This window comes from Dermacentor silvarum, chromosome 1, assembly GCF_013339745.2.
Source record: "Dermacentor silvarum isolate Dsil-2018 chromosome 1, BIME_Dsil_1.4, whole genome shotgun sequence".
NCBI classification, from domain to species: domain Eukaryota; kingdom Metazoa; phylum Arthropoda; class Arachnida; order Ixodida; family Ixodidae; genus Dermacentor; species Dermacentor silvarum.
The window spans coordinates 132,887-139,914 of NC_051154.1; the positions used below are offsets into that span (position 1 = coordinate 132,887).

Consider the following 7,028-nt stretch of genomic DNA (forward strand, 5'->3'; position numbering starts at 1 on the left):
AAATAACCCAACCAAACCAAACCCAACCCAACCTAACCTACCCAACCTAACCCAAAACTAACCCAACCTAACCCAACCCAACCCAATACCTAACCTAACCTAACCTAACCCAACCTAACCCAACCTAACCAACCTAACCCAACTAACCCAAACTAACCCAACCAACCCAACCCAACCTAACCAAACTAACCCAACCCACCCAACCCAACCCAACCCAACTTAACCAACCCAAACCCAACCCAACCCTAACCCAACCCAACCCAACCTAAACTACCCCAACCCAACCAACCAACCCAACCCAACCTAACCTAACACCTAACCCAAACCCAACCTAACCTAACCCAACCTAACCCACCCAACCCAACCCAACCCAACCTAACCTAACCTAACCCAACCTAACCTAACCTAACCAACCTAACCTAACCAAACCCAAACCAACCAAACCTAACCCAACCCAACCCAACCCAACCCAACCCACCCACCCCACCTAACCAACCTAAACCCAACCCAACCCAAAACCCAACCCAAACCCAACCCAATAACCTAACCTACCCCAAAACTCCAACCCAACCCTAACCAACCTAACCCAACCCACCCACCCCAACCCTAACTAACCCAAACCAACCCAACCCAACCCAACCCAACCCACCTAACTAACCTAACCAACCAACCCAACCCAACCCAACCCAACCAACCCCCCTCAACCAACCCACAACCCCCAACCAACCCAACCCACCCTAACCCCCAAACAACCAACCCCAACCCAACCCAACAACCGAAACCTACCTAACCTAACCTAACCTAACCCAACCCTACCCAACCCAACCCCAAAAAACCCAACCTAACCCAACCCCACAAAACCCAACCCAACCAAACTAACCTAACCCCCAACCCAACCCAACAACCTAACCTAACCTAACCTAACCTAACCACCCAAACCTAACCAACCCAACCAACAACCCCAACCTACAACCCAACCCAACCCCACCCAACCAACCTAACATAACCTAACCTAAACCCTAAACAACCTAACGAACCAACCGAACCAACTAACAACCTAACCTACCGAAACCAACAACCCACCGAACCTAAACAACCCACCCAACCTAACCCAACCCAACCTAACCCAACCCAACCTAACACCAAAACCAAACCCCCAAACCCACCTAACCTAACCTAACCCAACCAACCAACCCAACCAACCCAACCCAACCCAACCTAACCTAACTAACCCAACCCAACCTAACCTAACCTAACCTAACCCAACCCAACCCAACCCAACCCAACCCACCTAACCTAACCTAACCTAACCTAACCTAACCTAACCTAACCTAACCTAACCTAACCCAACCTAACCCCCAACCCAACCCAACCTAACCTAACCTAACCTAACCAACCTAACCTAAACCTAACCTAACCCAACCTAACCCAACCCCAACCTAACCTAACTAACCAACCCAACCAACCCAACCCAACCCAACCCCAACCCAACCCAACCTAACCCAACCTAACCCACCCTAACCTAACCCAACCCAACCCAACCCAACCAACCCCAACCCAACCTAACCTACAACCTAACCACCCAACCCAACCCAACCCAACCCAACCCAACCTAACCAACCTAACCTAACCTAACCTAACCTAACCCAACCCAACCCAACCCAACCTAACCTAACCTAACCTAACCTACCCTAACCTAACCCAACCTACCCTACCCTAACCTACCCTACCCTACCCTAACCTAACCTAACCTACCCTACCCTAACCCAACCCAACCCAACCCAACCCAACCCAACCTAACCAACCTAACCTAACCTACCCAAACAACTAACCCTACCCTACCCTACCCTACCCTACCTAACCTAACCTAACCTAACCTAACCTAACCTAACCTAACCCAACCCAAAACCCAACCTAACCTAACCTAACCTACCAACCCACCCACCCAACCCAACCCAACCTAACCTAACCTAACCAACCTAACCTAACCCTACAACCCAACCCAACCCAACCTAACCTAACCTAACCTAACCTAACCTAACCCAACCCAACCCAACCTAACCCAACCTAACCTAACCTAACCCAACCCAACCCAACCCAACCCAACCCCAACCTACAACCTAACCTAACCTACCCAACCCAACCCAACCCAACCCAACCTAACCCAACCTAACCTAACCTAACCCAACCCAACCCAACCCAACCCAACCTAACCCAACCCAACCCAACCCAACCCAACCCAACCCAACCTAACCTAACCCAACCCAACCCAACCCAACCCAACCCAACCCCCAACCTAACCCAACCCCCAACCCAACCCAACCCAACCCAACCTAACCCAACCAACCCAACCTAACCCAACCCAACCCAACCCAACCTAACCCAACCAACCAACCCAACCAACCTAACCCAACCCAACCCAACCCAACCCAACCTAACCCAACCCAACCCAACCCAACCTAACCCAACCCAACCCAACCCAACCTAACCCAACCTAACCCAACCTAACCCAACCTAACCCAACCCAACCCAACCCAACCTAACCCCAACCCAACCTAACCTACCCAACCAACCCAACCCAACCTAACCAACCCAACCCAACCTAACCTAACCCAACCCACCCAACCTAACCCAACCCAACCCAACCTAACCCAACCTAACCTAAACCCAACCCAACCTAACCTAACCCAACCTAACCTAACCCAACCTAACCCAACCCAACCTAACCCAACCCAACCTAACCCAACCCAACCCAACCTAACCCAACCTAACCCAACCCAACCTAACCTAACCCTTGCTTTGTATTCGATATGGTGCTGGGCATTACCGCAATCACAGCTTCGATGCTGTGGCCAAAAAAACATTTGTAGGCAGGTGCTCAAGTGACATGAAGCTCATTCTCCCTCATTCTCTCTTGCAGGTAGTGCATCCAGTTTAGCGCCGTGCACATGTGCGGGGCATTTCCTTGTTCTTATTCTGCTGATGTGTCATGTTGTACATAAGAGGAAAACCGGTCCTCCACAATATGGTTGTCAGTGCTGCTGAATACAACACAGTCTTACTGCCTTGACATGCCACATCATTTGACATCTGGGGGTGAGGTGGCATCTTGCTGTTCCTTGTGGTCGGGCATAGCCAAGGCTGGAGGTAGAGTCCACACACAAAGAGCAATAGAACCAGCACGCCAAATAAATGTGTGTGCAAATTTAGCTCTAAGCGTGACTTATGTCAGGAATAAAGATTCACAAAAGGTGCTCGGTCCATGGCCAAGCAGAGTGAGCACGAACACCAATAACCGTCTTCTTTCACATCCTTTGTTGGTGCCTGCCTTTGTCGCTACATAGTAATTAATTAGTAATTAGTTTGCTAAGCTATCCATAACTGAGAACTCGATCGAGCATAGAAAAAAAACATGACTATAGGCTCTGTGTTTGTTATGTTTAAATCACAATTTGTAGGTATCAAACACAGCATAGCATAAATTATACATTAGGCACTGCCCACCCGCCGTGGTTGCTCAGTTAGCTAAGGCATTGCGCTGCTCAGCACGTGGTTGCGGGATCGAATCCCGGCCGCGGCGGCCGCATTTCGATGGAGGCGGAATGCAAAAAACGCTCGTGTGCTTGCGTTGTAGTGCACGTTAAAGAACCCCAGGTGGTCAGAATTAATCCGGAGCCCTCCACTACGGCGTGCCTCATAATCAGAACTGGTTTTGGCACGTAAAACCCCAGAAAGAAGAAGTACATTGGGCACTGCAACCCTGTAATGTGCACATTGAGTGCCTTTTTGCGTCTTCTTCAGACGGTGCTCGAGATTTCTGGTTGGGTTGCCGTAGATGTGTTAGCTCAGTGAATCTTCCTTCCAAGGCATTCAGTTTGTTAAATTAAGCGGCTATAGATGTGTCCTCACTGTTCAGGTTACTTCTGGCGACACCTAAACGTTCTTGTGGCTATGATGTGTTGCTTCATGACACACATGGTGCTCAATTCTGAATTATTGTTAGCATGCTTTTTCACAAATGGTTTTAGTAAGATAATTGCACAGGCGATGCAAAATGAGCCACAGCATATGCTCCAGCATGTTTATGATCACCGATGGCATGTAAAACAGTGATTCAGACCAAGCATCGCAAAGAATGATTGTTGCCTTTCTTTCTTACAGGCTGCTGTGTTTCAGCTAAATCTGCTTTTACTGTGTCCAGTGGCCTTGTCGCTCAATTAGTGCTTGCCAATTTCCATTACACTGCAACCCACTAAAAACATGAAATTTTAGAATATGATGCCTCCCCTCTCTTCCCTTGTCCTTCTAACTTTTCACTCTGCTGCAAGCTCTTAGATTTCAATGCTTAAATGATTAATACAAAAATTGATGCTACCATATTATTTGATGGCTATCATGATGGCAATAATTTAGGTGAACCTGAAACTAAATGAGAAAATAAAATAGGCATGGTGTGAGTAGGATTGACTGTTCCTGGTTACTGGCTCTATGCTAAACTTGAGGTCTTTGCCTCAAGGAAATGGGTCTTATATTCTCAGACCCTTTCTGTGATCTTGTGACTGTATCAGACCTGATATACAGTCACGAAAGTTTTACAAAAAGGAGCGCCTTTCTTTTGGGGAACTGTTTTTATCACAAGTGTGCTAGATAGCGCCAGTTATGCTATGAGCAGGCACGACTGCAGATACAACCATAGCATGTACTTTACTTTAAAATTATTTCACATCTATTTGTGAACTTCCCAGGCCACTTCACAACTGCAAGCTGAATCTGATGTAGGCAGTGTCAGGGTCATGGCCCTAATTTTGGTGAACACCAAGAATGCATCCTGTGACTAAAGTTTGAGCATTTGAGCCCACCTTTTGGAAGTGCTTTTTATGTGCACTTAGTAAGTGACAGTTATCCATGCCTCTTGACATGATTGTCAGTGATCCTAGAGGCAACACTTATTGATCTGCATTATGCAAATTTTTTTTTTATATTTTCACTAATATACTGCGGTCACCATTACTATGCTATGTTTAAAAGGTGTTGAAAATAAAAAGCTACTTATTTGCCCTAATATAATGTAGAAATAAGCATTATGCAGTCTGAAAAGTGAAGAAAAAACAAAAAAAAAAGAAAAAATCACTGCCCAAGCACTCCATACAGATGGTTAACCAGCAAAGCTGAAACGTGCGACTGCAGTGTCTATGACTGGGTTAATTACGCCTTTGTGTTAATTAATTAACTGTATGTAATTACTGCCAAACTTTAGATACATTGCATCTGGCTTAGTGCATGTCAATGTGCCATCAAGATTCATGTTTCTTTCACTTCCCTATTCCCTTCCCCACATGTAGGGTAGCAAACTGGACATAGTCTCGATAACCTCCCTGCTTTTCCTTGTCTCTCTCTCTCTCTCTTTGTATCGGCCATGTATGCTTATTTTTTTATTCTGTGTGTATTCTTTGGAGGAACAAAGACGAGAAATTTGCCTCTGCCTCACAGTGGAGGCATATTAGATTTGAAAAAGCGGTGACAAATGCACAACCGAGGCATCAGTAGCGCTACACAGAAACGAAATGCACTAGCAATAAACTTGCAGCGTGAGTAAAAATGCATTGTGTGTAAACATTGACTAATGGCAAGCAAACATCTATCAAGCAGGTTGCCACCAGCCAACAGCTGATAACCTGGTATATTCAGGTGACACACTACAAGGAACAGGGAGCCAAGGAGCACCTGAGGGCCCAGAGGAAACTCAAGGTATCCAGGGAGCATCCGAGAGCCTAGGAGGGACTGACAGCTCTTCTGCAACTGGAAACTCGCCAATGGAATGCTCTACAGGAGATACAGGTACCATGCAGTTAAGCGCTAATTCGCAGCATATTTGCAAACATCAATTGTAGACTGAAATCCTCTGAGCTGTATTCTATTGAACCATGACCAAGCAAAGTGATAATGAGTATTGCCTGATGTAAAGTGCAGTACACTGTTAAAGTGAACACTCGTATGTGCTGTCTTCACTTTACTGGCATTTTAGCTACAGGCGGCAATTAAATCTGTCACATGTTTACCAAAGTTCAGTAGTGCTCAGTGCTTGCAAGAACAGACACAGGTAGAGATTAGTGCCGTGCGGTGACCATGTTTGCGAAATTTCGCTGTCATGCGAATTGTGCACTTCGGCTAGACTGGTTGATGTATCAACAAGAAATTGCAGGAACGTTTTTTCTAGGTTGAAGAACCAATATGGTTTTCGAGCCTTCGCGCGTGCTTAGAAGATTGGCAAGCACGTATGTTGGCGGCTTTGTAGCTTGTAATGCCCTATCGAACCTTCAGAGCAGCGGGTGTTTGTGCCCTCTGCCAGCCTTTTTACGTCATAGCTGATACGCGCCGCGAATTCACATGGTGTGGACGGCGCGGATTATTTAGGTTACCGAGGGCTTGCTGGAGGCCAAGATGTTCACATTCGATCATAAACGTGTTATTTACACCAATTCGCAACAAGATCTTGCGACACGCGCTTGACAAATGTTACGTACTTAATTGTAGCGCACGTGATACATTCGGAGTCGTCATGGTATGGCGTTGGCGCTCGTTCAGGTACTTAAAAAATAGTTTTCAAAACAGGAAGAAAAAAAAACCCTCCCGTCACTGAATTTGTATAACCCTCCTTAGAGAAATTCTATGCTGTACACGAAGTTCCTCGAAGCTAGAAAGCAAACACTCAAAGACGCACCGCCTTGCTAAGCGCGTATTCACTCTGCGAAAGGTCGTCTGCTAAGCTCAAGCGCTGTAGGCGGCGCCACGGTCGAGGAGGGAGCACGAAAGAGAGGAGAAACGAGGAGGGAAGGCAGAGGAGGAGAGGGGCTTAAGTGTGCACGATTTCTTTCGCCGTAACGAGATACCGACGGTCGAGAAGATAACTACCGAGTTCTCGGAGCGTATGGAACTCCCATCACTAAGGCGGTGTACTGTGCGTCGCCTGCTTGCCGAGATCGGCTTCGAGCACGAAAAGAGAAGCCGCAACTTGCTGCTTACCGACC

At 47.0% G+C, this 7,028-nt stretch overlaps 1 long non-coding RNA gene across 3 annotated transcripts; it reads right to left on the reverse strand.

Annotated features, from left to right (window-relative positions):
* Positions 1-1,289: 1,289 nt before the first annotated feature.
* LOC125944244 (uncharacterized) lies at positions 1,290-1,898 on the reverse strand. Of its 3 annotated transcripts, none has more exons than XR_007466194.1 (3): positions 1,858-1,898; positions 1,667-1,741; positions 1,290-1,351 (listed from the first exon to the last, which is right to left on the reverse strand). It is a non-coding gene; the product is annotated as an uncharacterized LOC125944244 (long non-coding RNA). The 3 variants fall into 3 exon arrangements; XR_007466193.1 differs by having other exon boundaries at positions 1,662-1,741; XR_007466195.1 differs by having other exon boundaries at positions 1,667-1,746.
* Positions 1,899-7,028: the final 5,130 nt, after the last annotated feature.